The sequence below is a fragment of the Bos grunniens genome, chromosome 24, assembly GCF_055505025.1.
Source record: "Bos grunniens cultivar Pamir isolate PY7600 chromosome 24, Bosgru_T2T1.0, whole genome shotgun sequence".
Classification (NCBI taxonomy): Eukaryota; Metazoa; Chordata; class Mammalia; order Artiodactyla; family Bovidae; genus Bos; species Bos grunniens.
In genome coordinates, this window is record NC_141188.1 from 43044744 (window position 1) to 43060116 (window position 15373).

The 15373-nt window shown below is 41.2% G+C and overlaps 1 protein-coding gene across 8 annotated transcripts in view; it reads left to right on the plus strand.

The window, feature by feature from the left end:
- Window positions 1-1801: 1801 nt before the first annotated feature.
- The window catches only part of ANKRD12 (ankyrin repeat domain 12), a 99802-nt gene continuing 86230 nt past the window's right edge, over window positions 1802-15373 (plus strand). For 4 of the 8 annotated variants that reach the window (XM_086373149.1, XM_086373152.1, XM_086373155.1 and 1 more), the window contains exon 1: window positions 2319-2629. The gene's annotated coding sequence lies outside the window, so the exon portion shown is untranslated. Of the gene's footprint in view, window positions 2147-2318; window positions 2630-2846; window positions 3084-15373 lie in introns of those variants that run through there. The other 4 variants (XM_086373151.1, XM_086373154.1, XM_086373150.1 and 1 more) reach the window with 2 other exon arrangements.

Consider the following 15373-nt stretch of genomic DNA (forward strand, 5'->3'; position numbering starts at 1 on the left):
TGGCTGCTGAATGTTGCTAGGGAAGGCTACCAGTTCCTCAGAAGTACTTGCTGTAAGTGGACAGAGTGACTGTCCTACTAAATCCTACAGCAAGTGACAATCATATGGGTATTCACTGCCCAAGCATTATATCTGTATAGACTGTCAATATGGTAAGCCATGACTGAGATTGTATTTTTTATTAATTTACCTTCCTGAAATACGGCAGGATTTTTTGAATGATCTAACTGAACTGCATGTAGAAAACATAACAGTAGTTGATTCTAACGGTAAGAAGTAAGTTGGAAAGAAAGTAAATTTTGCAGATGGCTTCTATTTCACATACCACATATGCACATTTTAAGTGGTAGTAATAATCCTAAATAAGTGTGATAAAACTTAACCTTGGCTAAGAGTGATGTTTATTGCTTGGGATCCTTGACCTCCTGGTGCTATTAAAAAAACATTTTGCCCACTTGCTGAAGACATTTGAACTAATCAAAGGGCTCTACAATGAAGAGCCTTAGCAACATAGTCAACTAGCTCCAGCTTCTTTTCAGGCCTCTATCCTATTATATCCATAATAAGAATTACCTTCTTGATATGTACTTCTAGTTTCACATTAAAAAGGAAAATTAGCTCCTCTTCCCTTCATAAGTTTCATTTGAACCTTTCCAGTAACTGTGGCTGATTTATAATGTGTCACATGTAATCTTAAAAGGAGTTTAAATTAAAATTTTTTTGCAAGTTGTAGAAATTTTACAAACTTCTACAATGAACTTTGTACAGATAGTGTCCTTAGTCATAGTACAATGCCTTGGATCACAATCACCCACGTAATCTGATTTTTAAGTAACAAGGCTGTGCATGTAGTTATTGCCATAAATTATGGTTAACTGATTTCAGCAAATTCAAGATTTGCTTTCAGTTTTTAACTGAGGCTTGTACTGCTGTAGAAAGTTATTGCTTTTGTCATTACATTGAGTTAAATGAGAACCAACTCAACCACTTGAGAAGTCAGACGAGTTGGTTATAAATTTTTAGTGGATTTGTTACTTCATGCCATAAATATGCAAATTAATGTAACAGTGTTCCACTTCTAGCCACAAGGTGCACTCTTACTACTCATATTGAACCTGATGTATTTAAAGATGGGAGAAATGTAGGAAAGGAAAAAATAGTGATCTTTAATGCAAGTTTATGCTTTATATAATTAAATACTGGGATGTAGCTTTCTCTGTCTGAAATATCTCATCTGCTGATTAATGACAAACTCGTAACTTCACTAAGTCACAAACCCGTGCTGTAGTTTAGAGGCCACAACGATGAGGGCCCTCTGATGGTTAGATAAAGGCATGCACAAATTGTCGCGGATTAACCTCCTTGTAAATAAAAAGCCACCAGAAGCAACTCAGAATAAAATGGTTTCCCTCCGATTATGTAATCCCTTCGGTGGTTAAATAAGGGCAAGTACAAACTGTCGCGGATTAACCTCCAGAGGAAGTCAGACTGCCAGCAGCGGGGCTGCCGAGGCGGTGACTTTTCCTTTGCGCAGTGCTCCAGCTGGCAGTGCCCCGAGCGGTTGGGGGAAAATGCACCGAAATTTGTCTAAAAAGGTTATCCGAACGTGTGACTGGGAGAGGGCGTACTGCACAGTGCGTGCGGGCCTGGGGGCAGGTGCACGTGGATGTGCTTTCGGGACGGGCCCGGGCCCACCTGGCGCAGGTGAGGGCGCGTCGCGGCCCCGCGGGTCCCCGGGATCCCGCAGGTGCGGCCGGACGGCGCGCAGGCGCAGTGCGCGGAAGCGGGCGCCCGCCTCTCCGGACGCCCCGGGCCCACCGCGCGCCGCCGGCCGGGCGGACACCCGCCTCCGCCTCCAGCCCGGGGCGCAGCGTCGGTCTCCCGGGTCCCAGCTGGCAAACTCGTCCGCCCGCCCCCGCAAAAAATAACGTGTGAATACCCTACGTAGACAGAGCCTCTTCTTCCTCGTCGCCGCCGCCATTTCCAGAAGTTTCCAGTCAAGCCACGGTGGTGGCCACTGCACAAGGCGAGGCGGCGCCTGCGCTACTCCCTCGCTCTCTCAGCCCCTGCCTTCTGGGGTCGGAGCCGGCGGAGGGGAGACGGCGACGTGGGGCTCCCGCCGACCCCACTGCCCTGCGTCCACTTGGTACGCCCCGGCCCCCGCCCCCGGCTCGGGAAGCTTCTCCCGGCGCCTCTAGAGCGGCGGGCCGCGGGCGGGGCGGGCGGACGGAAGGGGCGGCGGGCCGGGGGCGGGGCGCTCACGCTGCCCTGCCCGTCCCGTGCCCGCGCGTCACGTGCCCGCGCCGCGGCCAATCGCCGGGCGGCGCCGTCCTGGGAGCGAGCAGGCTGTGGTGAGGGACGGCGGAGACCGGAGATGTTTTCGAGCCCGGCCTCGGCGGCGTTCGCGGCGGTTGCGGCGGCGGTGGCGGAGAGCACGACAGCGACGGCGGCGCCGAGGCCTTCGTCCCGGGGGTAGACCCTCCCGCGCCGGCCGTGCCTGGGGTCCGTGCGGGCGAGGGGGGCGTGGCGACAGGCGAGGAGGAAGGAGGGGCGCGGTTTCGAGCCCCGGCCCCGGCGCCCGGGAGGAGCCCCTCAGTCGCGCCCGCTCCCGTCCCCTCCCCAGAACGAGGTAAGGACGCGCCCCGCCCCGCCGCGCTGACAGGACGGGCCGCCCGCCGGGAGCGCCGGGGCCGGGGCGCGGCGGGAGCCGCCGGGCGGGGACCGGGGGGGGCGGGGGCCGGGCGGGCGGCCGCGCCGCTCCCGGAACATGGCGGGGCCGCGGCGCGTGTGCGAGCGGGCGGGCGGGGAGCGGGTGTGCGCGGCCGGGGGCGCCGCCGGAGCGGAGCGGAGCGGGGCGGGGCGGAGCGGGGGCGCGCCTAGTCTGAGCCGCGGGGACCGAATGAGGCCGGGAGGGCGGCGCGGGTGAGCGGGGCCGGCGCTCGCGGACCCGCGGGCCGCCGGGCTCTCGGAGCTCGTTCGAGGGTAACCCGCCGTGACGCATCCTCGAGGATCCCAAAGCGTTGAATAAACGGTTGTACAAAGAGGTCACCGGAGCCCAGCTGACAGCTGTTTTAATAATAACAGTAAGAAACAGTTTGGGACGGGAAGTTGACACTTTTAAACCCGTTGAAGCCGTGGGGAACGCTTCAAGCGACGTAGTGGTCGAGAGTGTGGTGTCCACCGGACGCCCGCGGCCAACCCGATGCCGGGGATTCAGACCCCGGCATCCGCAACGCTTCGGAAAATCCTCTGATCCTGAAGTTGACCTGAACCTGTGTTCTCAGTCGTGTGTCCTTTTTTATTTTAAAACGGTTTATGTGAATTATGGAAGAAGGCAAACTGGTGAAATAGCTATTTTAAAATAAATTGACTGCTGATTAAAAACATATGCTCGTGTAGGCTCTTAAAAATCTTGGGCACTGATCTGTTTCAGTTTCTTCAATCGTTATACAAAGGCTTTCCTGGAGATTAGCTCAGAACTGGCAGAACATACGCTATATTGGTGCCAAGAGGCTTAAAAAACAAAATGAGATAGTGCCGACTGTGTAAGATCAAGTCGTTATATTAACTAAGCTTGTTGGGGAAAGTCTTTAATTTGGGCTAAACGCAAAAACCTGTAAACATTTGAAATGTTTCCTAGGCAAGAGGGGGAAGGTTTACTAAAAAATTTTTTATAGTTAACACAAGCTCTAACAATTTCTAAAGGTCTGCGAACGGTTGAGTAAGTAGGGTCAAGATTAACTATTCAAGATATGTATTCTATTTTAAGGACAGACAAGGTGTTAAAATGAAGTAAAACCTAATTAGTAGTCATGAAAGGAAAAGAGAAAGAGGCCTATAATGGTCATAAGCGCTCTGGTTTCCATAGTTGTTGTTAAGATGGTTTTATGAACAGGCAAAGCTGGGAAAGTGGAAATCCCATGGGTGTGTATTCCATGAAGACTGAGGAAGAGTAAGAAAAAAATACTTAGATGAGGAAAGAACTTAATAGGTGGAAGTATGTTGTGCAGTCTTTGACTTTAGTTCCCTGATAATGTGAAGGGGAGAAAAGCTTGAATTTTGTTTGGCGATAAGTACCTAACTGGTGGAATGAATTTAAATGGAAGATGTTTTTATCAAAATGCTTGTATATTACTTTTTTTTTTTCGGTATAGAAGTTGCTGAAACATGTACCTGATACTCTTTGAGGGATATTTGGAAAACTCTTCATTGGAAAAGAGGTTTTTATTCTAGGGAATAAAAATAATTTAAAAAATTTTCAGTTTTTTGGTACTAGTTGACTAGTGGTTAAATTTTCTTTAAACCATTCTTATATTTTAAGAGCATCAGATCAGATCAGATCAGTCGCTCAGTCGTGTCCGACTCTGCGACCCCATGAATCGCAGCACGAGCATGGTTTCAGTCTAAAGAGAGAATGATTAGTGATATTTAATTTCCATTGTAGTCTAGAAAAGATTTAGACAGCTTTCTGTATATAAACTTGATGCTACTGAAGCAGCATCTATCAGATGGGTGTGAAGAATTTATCCAGTAATTGCCATACGTTGCTTAATAGCTAATGACACCACTTTCTGACTTGGAACTCATTGCTAAAGCTGACATCAACATGTATTTGTAAAATGCTGGTACTCTTAAAGGGTACAGTCTAGAGATTTATCCTTAGAACTGGAAGGGACTTCAAATTTTCTAATCCGTTTACCTCACTTTACAGATGAAAAAATAAAGGCCTGATAAGGGGAAATGACTTCCCCAACTCAGCACAGCTAATAATTAAATGTCTGTGGTTTGGCCTAGAGATTTCTTTTTGTGAAGGTGCTAATTTGCTGCTTTCTTTTAAGAAGTAGCTTTATGGAATAGTGGAAAGAACAGGGGAAATATAAGTGAGAGGACTGGGGTTTAAATTCTTGATTTGTCACTTCCTAACTGGTTTTTGACAAATCATATTAATTTTCAGAGCCTTGCATTTGTAATTTGCAACAAAACAAAACCTTTTGTTACATAATTTACAGCATTTTTGATGGCCCAATATGATTATATATGGAAAGCACATTATATTGTATAAGCTTTTATGCATATAAAAAGTGGTGATATTTTTAGAATAACAGTTCTCTACTGTATTATCTGAGGTGTCTAGATCCCTAGGTTTTTGCTTAGTCTTACCTTCCGTGTTTTGAGCACCTGCTGTTTTACAGATTATAACTCCCTGTAGATACATTTTCTGATCCCTGCTTAGTTCTAATCTTAGTAAAGCCTCTTATGAACATTTTAAATATTGTGGTTGTTAGAGTCTGACTTCCTCTGGAGAATATGAAGTTTCTTCATATAGCATTTGAAAACATTCTCATATACACTCATGCATGCACAGTCTGTTTCTTTAACAGACAGTGACTTTTAAAAAGTAACAGTTAAAGTATCTTAGTAACAATGTTAATTTTTTGCTAGTTTCGAGATATATAACAACAGGAGATGTAATTTCCTTTGTAAACTCAGCTTTTGAGTAGTTCATGTTAAGGTTATCTTGTAGATCTAAAATAAAATATACCCTGTAGGAATGTTAGGACTAAGTGTTGACTTTTGCTGTTAGGTTTAGAGACCTTTCCTTTTAGTGCTTTACATTGATAATACTGAGAGTCAGAACATCAGTACTGTAGTGTAATGGCGTTACATGGATTATTTGTAACTTTGAATCTAAAGGTTATGATAAACATTGTTGAGCATTTAGAATCTTCAGTTTTTAAGTGAACTATTTCAGATAATTTTCATAACAAACCCGTAAAACAGATACTACGGCTGAGAAAAATGAGGCTTTGAACTGTTATGTGGTGTGCAGATATTCACAGACCCAAAAAAGTGACAGACTGTGCTGTCCTCATTCTTAACCATTTCTCTTTTCTACCTCTAATTAAGAGTGCTTAGCTGATTTTGAGAAGTTTTAAGGCAGTGTTTCTTAAGTTTCTGACTTTGTGAAAAATTTGTGGAGCCAGCATTCTACCTTCACAAAGAATTGTGGAAGGTAGGCCAGCAAGCCTTTTCATGAGATGTTGATATAGTTGTCTTTTTTTTTTTTTTTTACATTAGTTGTCAGAAGCAAATTAGTCTCACCAGCTACCGAAGGACTACAGTTGTTAACAGCTTTTTAAGAACTGTTCTAACAGACTCCACCTTGATATTAATGTTCATTGTTAAAAGGGAATATACTTTATTTTTTTTAAGCTCTTTATTTTGTACTGGGGGTATAGCTGATTAACAATGTTGTGATGGTTTCAGGTGAACTGGGACTCAGCCATTCATATACATGTACCCATTCTGCCTCAAACTCCCCTCCCATCCAGGCTGTCGCATAGCATTGAGCAGCAGTAGGTTCTTGTTGGTTATCCATTTTAAATATAGCAGTATATACATGTCCATCCCAAACTCCCTAACTGTCCCTTCAGCCCAGCAGCCATAAGTTCATGCTCTGTCTCTGTTTCGTAAGTTCGTTTGCATCATTTCTTTTTAGATTCCACGTGTAAGGGCTGTCATATGGTACTCCTCCTCCTTTGACTTGCTTCAATATGACACTCTCTAGGTCCATCCATGTTCCTGTAAATGGCATTATTTTACTCTCTTTACTTATTATTAATGAGTAATATTTCATTAAGTATCTGTATCATGGCTTCTTCATCCATTCCTCTGTCAGTGGGCATTTAGGTTGCTTCCATGTCTTGACTTTGTAAACAGTGTTGCAAATGAATATTGAGGTGCATGTATCCTTTCAGATCATAAAGAAACATACTTAAAACAAAAGAGTGAAGGAGAAAGATAACTAACCAGACTCATTTAGGACTTTTATAAAGGAATAGAGTCAGAAAGGGTAAATAGGAGTTGTCTAGGTTAGAAGTGGAACCCTCCACAGAAATACTTCCAAGTTGAGGTTAAAAAAAAAGATAAATTATGAAGCTAAGTTACACAATCATTTCTTTGGCATTTAAAAATTGTGTCTCTTTGGCTGATCGCTTAATATTTGTTTATTGCACTAAAATTGTTTCGAAATATGTAGTTGCTTACACTTCTGCGTATCAGTTTGCATTTGGGCCACAATTGGGGAAAATACCACAAATATTAGTGATTAAATACCATATTCTTAAACTCCCTTATTGCTTAAAAGTGTTGTGAGAGTCCTGTAGCTTCTTACATTTCAGACTGTTGTTCTTCCTAAATAGGAGTTTTGTTGGCATTCTGACTTAGAAAACTAAAACCATGCGTACGTGGGTCTTTCTTCCTAGAAATAGATATATAAATTCACGGTAAAAGATAATAGTATGTAAAAAATTATATCCTCAGTAGTTTATGAAGTATTTTTACGTCAGATCTCTTGAATTTCACTATTCTTGAGATCATCAAAATGTCTGCTAATCTGATGATATTGAACCATGGATAGGATCCAGGTTAAAATTTTCTGGAGTAATGCTAGACTGCTTTATGAAAGAGAAGTATTAGCAAATCTAAAGGAAGAGGAAAGAGGCACCTACTTTTATTTTCTCTTCTACCAAAGCCACATTGTACACAGCTTTCTTTCCTTTCTGTTCTACCACTTCTGAAGCTTTAACGAACAGGGTAGAAGTAAATACTAAAAACATTCTTTATAGCAATTTACTAATCAGTGATGGTGGTTAATGATGCCAGGTAGTTGAGAATATTTTTAATTTATAAAATATTTCCTACCATAATTTGCCCAAAAATATTGTAACGAGGAATAAAGCTTTGGTTTATATTCTCATATTGTGTACTAAACTCTTGCAACCTCTAAGTTAAAATAAGTCCTTTTTACCAGAGTTTAATTTTGACTATTTGGAAGTTACTTGTTGATCAAAGAAAAGAACTTTTATTGCGCTTTTGTACTGTTACTTTCACATGTGTTATTTTAATATATGATGAGAGTAATTTTATATATCTAGTTATGAAAATGGAGAAGGCAATGGCAACCCACTCCAGTACTCTTGCCTGGAAAATCCCATGGACGGAGGAGCCTGGTAGGCTGCAGTCCATGGGGTCGCTAAGAGTCTTGACTTCACTTTTACTTTTCACTTTCATGCTTTGGAGAAGGAAATGGCAACCCACTCCAGTGTTCTTGCCTGGAGAATCCCAGGGACGGGGGAGCCTAGTGGGCTGCTGTCTCTGGGGTCGCACAGAGTTGGACACGACTGAAGCGACTTAGCAGCAGCAGTTACGAAAAAGACTTCAGAAAGTTGTCACTGGAATATCTCCAACTCCAGACACTATTACTCAAGAACTAACTTGAAATTTATGTTATATAAATGTTCATGTATTATTTTGAGAATTATTTTTTCTTAAAGTTTGTGAAAGTGTTAGTTGCTCAGTCGTGTCCGACTCTGCAATCCCGTGGACTGTAGCCTGCCAGGCTCCCCTGTCCTTGGGATTCTCCAGCAAGAATACTGCAGTGAGTCACCATTTCCTTCTCCAGGGGATCTTTTCGACCCAGGGATCGAACCTGGGTCTCCCACATTGCAGGCAGATTCTTTACTGTCTGAGCCACTAGGGAAGCCTAATTTTTTTTTTAAGATCAGTCCAATTTGTTTGAAGATTTTTATTTATTTTTTAATTTTTATTTTTAAAATATAAATTTATTTATTTTAATTGGAGGCTAATTACTTTACAATATTGTATAGGTTTTGCCATACATCAACATGAATCCGCCATGGGTGTACACGTGTTCCCCATCCTGAACCCCCCTTCCACCTCCCTCCCCATACCATCCATCTGGGTCATCCTAGTGCACCAGCCCCAAGCATCCTGTATTATGCATCGAACCTGAACTGGTGATTTGTTTCACATATGATATTATACATGTTTCAACGCCATTCTCCCAAATCATCCCACCCTCGCCCTCTCCCACAGAGTCCGAAAGACTGTTCTATACATCTGTGTCTCTTTTGCTGTCTTGCATACAGGGTTATCGTTACCATCTTTCTAAATTCCATATATATGCGTTAGTATACTGTATTGGTGTTTTTCTTTCTGGCTTACTTCACTCTGTATAATAGGCTCCAGTTTCATCCACCTTGTTAGAACTGATTCAAATGTATTCTTTTTAATGACTGAGTAATACTCCATTGTGTATATTTACCACAGCTTTCTTATCCATTCATCTGCTGATGGACATCTAGGTTGCTTCCATGTCCTGGCTATTATAAACAGTGCTGCGATAACTTTGGGGTACACGTGTCTCTTTCAATTCTGGTTTCCTCAGTGTGTATGCCCAGCAGTGGGATTGCTGGGTCATATGGCAGTTCTATTTCCAGTTTTTTTTTTAAGGAATCTCCACACACTTCTCCATAGTGGCTATACTAGTTTGCATTCCCACCAACAGTGTAATAGGGTTCTCTTTTCTCCACCCCCTCTCCAGCATTTATTGCTTGTAGACTTTTGGATCGCAGCCATTCTGACTGGCGTGAAATGGTACCTCATTGTGGTTTTGATTTGCATTTCTCTGATAATGAGTGATGTTGAGCATCTTTTCATGTGTTTGTTAGCCATCTGTATATCTTCTTTGAAGAAATGTCTGTTTAGTTCTTTGGCCCAGTTTTTGATTGGGTCGTTTATTTTTCTGGAATTGAGCTGCAGGAGTTGCTTGTATATTTTTGAGATTAGTTGTTCATCAGTTGCTTCATTTGCTATTATTTTCTCCCATTCTGAAGGCTGTCTTTTCATCTTGCTTATAGTTTCCTTTGTTGTGCAGAAGCTTTTAATTTTGATTGGGTCCCGTTTATTTTTGCTTTTATTTCCAATATTCTGGGAGGTGGGTCATAGAAGATCCTGGTGTGATTTATGTCGGAGAGTGTTTTGCCTACATTCTCCTCTAGGAGTTTTATAGTTTATGGTCTTACATTTAGATCTTTAATCCATTTTGAGTTTACTTTTGTGTATGGTGTTAGAAAGTGTTCTAGTTTCATTCTTTTTACAAGTGGTTGACCAGTTTTCCCAGCACCACTTGTTAAAGAGATTGTCTTTTCTCCATTGTATATTCTTGCCTCCTTTGTCAAAGATAAGGTGTCCATAGGTGCGTGGATTTATCTCTGGGCTTTCTGTTTTGTTCCATTGATCTATATTTCTGTCCTTGTGCCAGTACCATACGGTCTTGATGACTGTGGCTTTGTAGTAGAGCCTGAAGTCAGGCAGGTTGATTCCTCCAGTTCCATTCTTCTTTCTCAAGATTGTTTTGGCTATTCGAGGTTTTTGTATTTCCATACAAATTGTGAAATTATTTGTTCTAGCTCTGTGAAAAATACTGTTGGTAGCTTGATAGGGATTGCATAGAATCTATAGATTGCTTTGGGTAGTATACTCATTTTCACTATATTGATTCTTCCAATCCATAACACGGTATATTTCTCCATCTATTAGTGTCCTCTTTGATTTCTTTCACCAATGTATTATAGTTTTCTATATATTGGTCTTTAGTTTCTTTAGGTAGGTATAGTCCTAAGTATTTTATTCTTTTCGTTGCAATGGTGAATGGAATTGTTTCCTTAATTTTTCTCTTTTCTCATTATTAGTGTATAGGAATGCAAGGGATTTCTGTGTGTTGATTTTATATCCTGCAACTTTACTATATTCATTGATTAGCTCTACTAATTTTCTGGTGGAGTCTTTAGGGTTTTCTATGTAGAGGATCACGTCATCTGTTTGCAGATTTTTAGTTGAGGTGATCACCCAGCAGTGGTTATTCACCCTTCAGAAATTATCCCTGTCTTACAGGGTTCATAAAAACATCTCAAGAATGAAGATGAGTGTTCTCTTTAGGCTGCAGTCAAACAGGACCAAAAAATACTTCTTTACCTTCTATTAGTCCTCACACTATTGAAAGTAAACAGGAATGTGTAACAGCAAAGGGGCTCACTCACTGTTCCTTTCCAGTACACTTTCCCCCTCCTTAGCTCCTCCTCCCCCTTCAGGTGCTATTGTTCAGCAGCTTTGCAATATCCAGTGAAAATAAATCTGTCCCTATCTGTTGTTGGTTAACATTAATATTTGTGTCCTTCCATTTAAATTATCTAACCGCTTTCTTGTTATCCAAGACTTTCATCTTTAAATGTGGTGTGAATGGATTTGGTTTTAGCTACAGGAATTTGATCATTAGCTAATAACATGGAGAAATAATCATTTGCCCTTTCTCTTCTGTGAATTGATACTTCATATCCCTTGGTCAGAGGTATAGTTACAAACATCCTGTGACTGATAATGGGCTGTCCTCATAAATTCTCAATCACTCTGTTGTTATTGAAAGTTGGTAGGTCATGTCCAGCTCTTTGTGACCCCATGGACTGCTGCACTCTAGGTTCCTCTGTCCTTCACTGTTGACTAGAATTTGGTGAGTCATGTCCACTGAGTCTGTCTAACCATCTGACCATCTCATTCTCTGTCTCTGCCTTCTCCTTCTGCCCTCAATCTTTCCCAGCATCAGGGTCTTTCCCTATGCATCAGTTTTTTGCATCAGGTGGCCAAAGATGCTTCAGCATCAGTCCTTCCAATGGATATTTAGTGTTGATTTCCTTTAGGATTGACTGGTTTGATCTTGGAGTCCAAGGAACTCTCAAGAGTCTTCTCCAGCACCACAATTCAAAAGCATCAATTCTTCGGTGCTCAGCCCTCTTTATGGTCCGACTGTCACATCCATTCGTGACTACTGGAAAAAACATAGCTTTGAGTCTAGACCTTTGTTGGCAAAGTGATGTATTTACTTCTTAATACACTGTCTTGCTCCTTCCAAAGAGGAAGCGTCTTTTAATTTCATGGCTGCACTCACTGTCTGCAGTGATTTTGGAGCCCAAGAAAATAATATCTGTTATTGCTTCTACTTTTTTCCCTTCTGTTCACATGCCCTTTTGAAGTTTGTTTTCATTGTACAGATGAGTTTAAATCAGTGATTGTCTTGCTCCTTTAAAAAATTATACCTTCAAAGAAGTTGATATTATTAAGAGAAAAAAAAGATGAAATGATATATAACATTTGAGCCTTTGTGGGGAAAATAATTATTTTGTATTATGAATTTTTACAAGGAAAGTTCTTGAATGATTCAGTTTGACAATGTGACAGACTATCTCTGGATATTGAATATGAATTTATTTTTCTGTATTTTCAAGCTTTGCCACAGTGAGCAAGTATTATGGATATAATCAAGGTTTTAAACAGTGCATGCTTAATTAACACCTTTTATTTTTTTATATTTGTTTGTTTTGGCTGTGTCGGGTCTTAGTTGTGGCACATGGGCTTAGTTGCCCTGCCTCGTGTGGGATCTTAGTTCCCCAACCAGGGATGGAACCTGTATCCCCTGCATTGGAAGGCAGATTCTTAAGCACTGGACCACCAAGGAAGACCCAACAAATTTTAAATAAATGTTTTTATGAACAGTATTGCGTTTAGCGTTGTTGAGGCAGGAATTTAATATGATCTTCACTGATATTTTTCTGTAGTGTTTTTTTTTTTTTAAGAATTTACGCTGAATATTTTAATATGATCTTTGCTGTAGTGTTTTGTTTTTTTTAGAATTTACACTGAATATGTGAAATAGGGGACAGTGTTCTTTAATCATGCAAATGCTTTCTAGTTGGTGTAGAATGGAACACAGTGAGCCCTCAAGGACATGGATTGTGTCTGTCTTGTTCACTGTTGTACCCCAGATTCCATCACATTCTAAGGGATCACCCCAGTGCTAATGTCAGGTGAATGGCCTGACTGGTGTAAGAGGATGAATTGGGACTAAAGGAAAGAAAATGGGTAGCAGATGAAAAAGGTTGTGATTGCGAGGAAGAGGGGCTTGATAAAAACAAATTTCCAATATGGGGAATAATATAACACAGGTTTTCTTGGAAAATAATTCAAGAGGTTGTATAGAATTCATATAGCAGATAAGAAGATCATTGAAAAAGTGCTTAGATATTAAGGTTTTAGGTACCATTGCTAAGCATATATCTGAAGAAGACAGTTTATGCTTGTATGGAGCTTAAAATCTAGCTGGAAGAGATAATTACTTAAAACAAGGATCCATAATTACAGAGAGGCTCTGTAAACATCTGGAAGTTACATTGCAGATTTTTTAGTGGAAGGTCCTATGGCTTTCAGGCTTTGAGATGGGTCTGTCCAAAAAAGATGAAGAATCACTGAGTTGGAAATTTAAGTTCAGTTTTTGATGTAGAACTGTTACATTCTTAAATAGTCCTAAATTTATGTTTTTAGACTTAAAGGATATTTCTTCTTATAGATAAAGCTATTTAATATGGGCATCATCAGTGAGATTTGCTTTTTTACCCCCAGTTCATAATATTTACATTGTTATATTTCAGGAAATGCTTTATTTTAAAAATGAAACCAAATAGACATATACTCTTTGCCATTGGGGTTGGAGTTCCCACCATACCACCCTTTTCATGTCACATACTTAATGCTGTTAGACTGCAGGGAATTCACTGTGCTTTGTTCCCTCTGTACCACATTCCTCGTTACTCTTCCTCAGCATCCTTGGACAGGAAAGCAGTGTATGTCCTAAAATGACCTGACAAAAAAGAACTACCAATCATGCATACTATTATCCTAAGTCAACTTAGAGCACCTTTTAAATGACTCATATGCAGTTACCCTGAATTGTTGTTTTATTGCTGTCTAGTTGATATATAGTATCAGTCATGTTAGTTTCAGGTGTATAATACAGCCATTTGGTATTTTTATAGGTTATACTTCCTTTAAAGTTGGCAGTTGTCCTGAATTCTTGTGGGTAGTATTTTAAGTGGATTTATGTCGGAGAGTGTGCAGGACACAGAGGTGGTAGATCAGGACTAAAAGAAGGCCCAGACAATTCAGCCCTGGTGTGAAGTTGTGTGGAAGCTACAACTTTGGCTATAATTGAAGTAGTGTTAATCACCCACGTTATTGGTTGGGTCAGGGTGGGAATGGTGTGGTATGTAGATGAGAAATAATACTTTCATAAGTGTTGCTCTCTTGAGAGGGGTACTGACTTCAACTACCTCTAACACATAGAGATTTTGGGTGTAGATAAAGATGATTTTCAGGATTTCAGGCTTATATTGCAGAAGCTGTGATTATCGTAAAAACTATTCTAGGTTTTTATGCCATGCCTATTATTTCAAATCTCTTTATTTTTTTATGTGCCACTATTCAAACTATATGCAATTATCTAAACAGTTAAAAGTCCTTTCCTTTCATTTAAGGCTAAAATATGTACCTATCATTTTTAAAGAAAGCTGTAAAAATGAGTTAGAGTGTATTCAGAATTAAAGGGTGAATAGTACTGAGAATGGACCAGAGGCCTGATCTCTTGAGCAGATCAAGAGTTACTTGTCTTTTGAGGGGTGAAGTTAAAATACCAAAAATGTTTTTTATTTTCACATATTTCAGATAATTTAAAAGGTACAGAAAATAGCATAGTGTGCATATGGCACCTGTCTGCAGCCTTAGGAATTAAACATTTACAAGTTTAGTTGAAGGCCCCTGTATATCTTTGCCTGAGCCATATCCTTTCTTCCCCCAGCGAAGTCCTATCTCCCTCTTTGTGCAAACTTTTTCCAGCAGTGGCTCTACCCTTTCCCTGCTGCTACTGCTAAGTCACTTCAGTCCTGTCCGACTCTGTGCGACCCCAGAGACGGCAGCCCACCAGGCTCCCCCGTCCCTGGGATTCTCCAGGCAAGAACACTGGAGTGGGTTGCCATTTCCTTCTCCAATGCATGAAAGTGAAAAGTGAAAGTGAAGTCACTCAGTCGTCTGCGACTCCTATCAACCCCATGGACTGCAGCCTACCAGGCTCCTCCGTCCATGGGATTTTCGAGGCAAGAGTACTGGAGTGGGGTGCCATTGCCTTCTCCGACCCTTTCCCTAGACCTGTGTAAATTTCTTTCTTTGTCCAGGGTTCACCACGGTGACATTTTCCATTTCAGCTCTTTTGTGTATTGTATATAACAGTATGGGTGGGCTGACTAGTGGAGCTGAAAATGATTACCTATATACACGAGGTAGAAATCTACCTTTAAATGTAGGCAGAGTAAAGATTTCAACATTGTACTATATGCAGAAAAGATTGGCAAAGTAGATGTGAGAGTAATCTCACGAAATCATTTTAGGAAGGTTAGTCGTGTAGCAGTAGTGTGGAGCAGTGGTCTGGAAGGAGGTGTAAATTGCTAACTCATTTTGATTGGCTTTTTTCCCTTCTAATTACCCTACATTAGTGAGATTTTGTTCTGCTTCCAAATACTTTACTATTTTGCAATAAGTGAAAGGAGCTGGTGGCAGAATGCTTAATGGTGAGTGTTGCTAGTTTTCAGGATCTGGGGGATTGGTCTTTGCCCCCTTTTAGAGTCTGTTG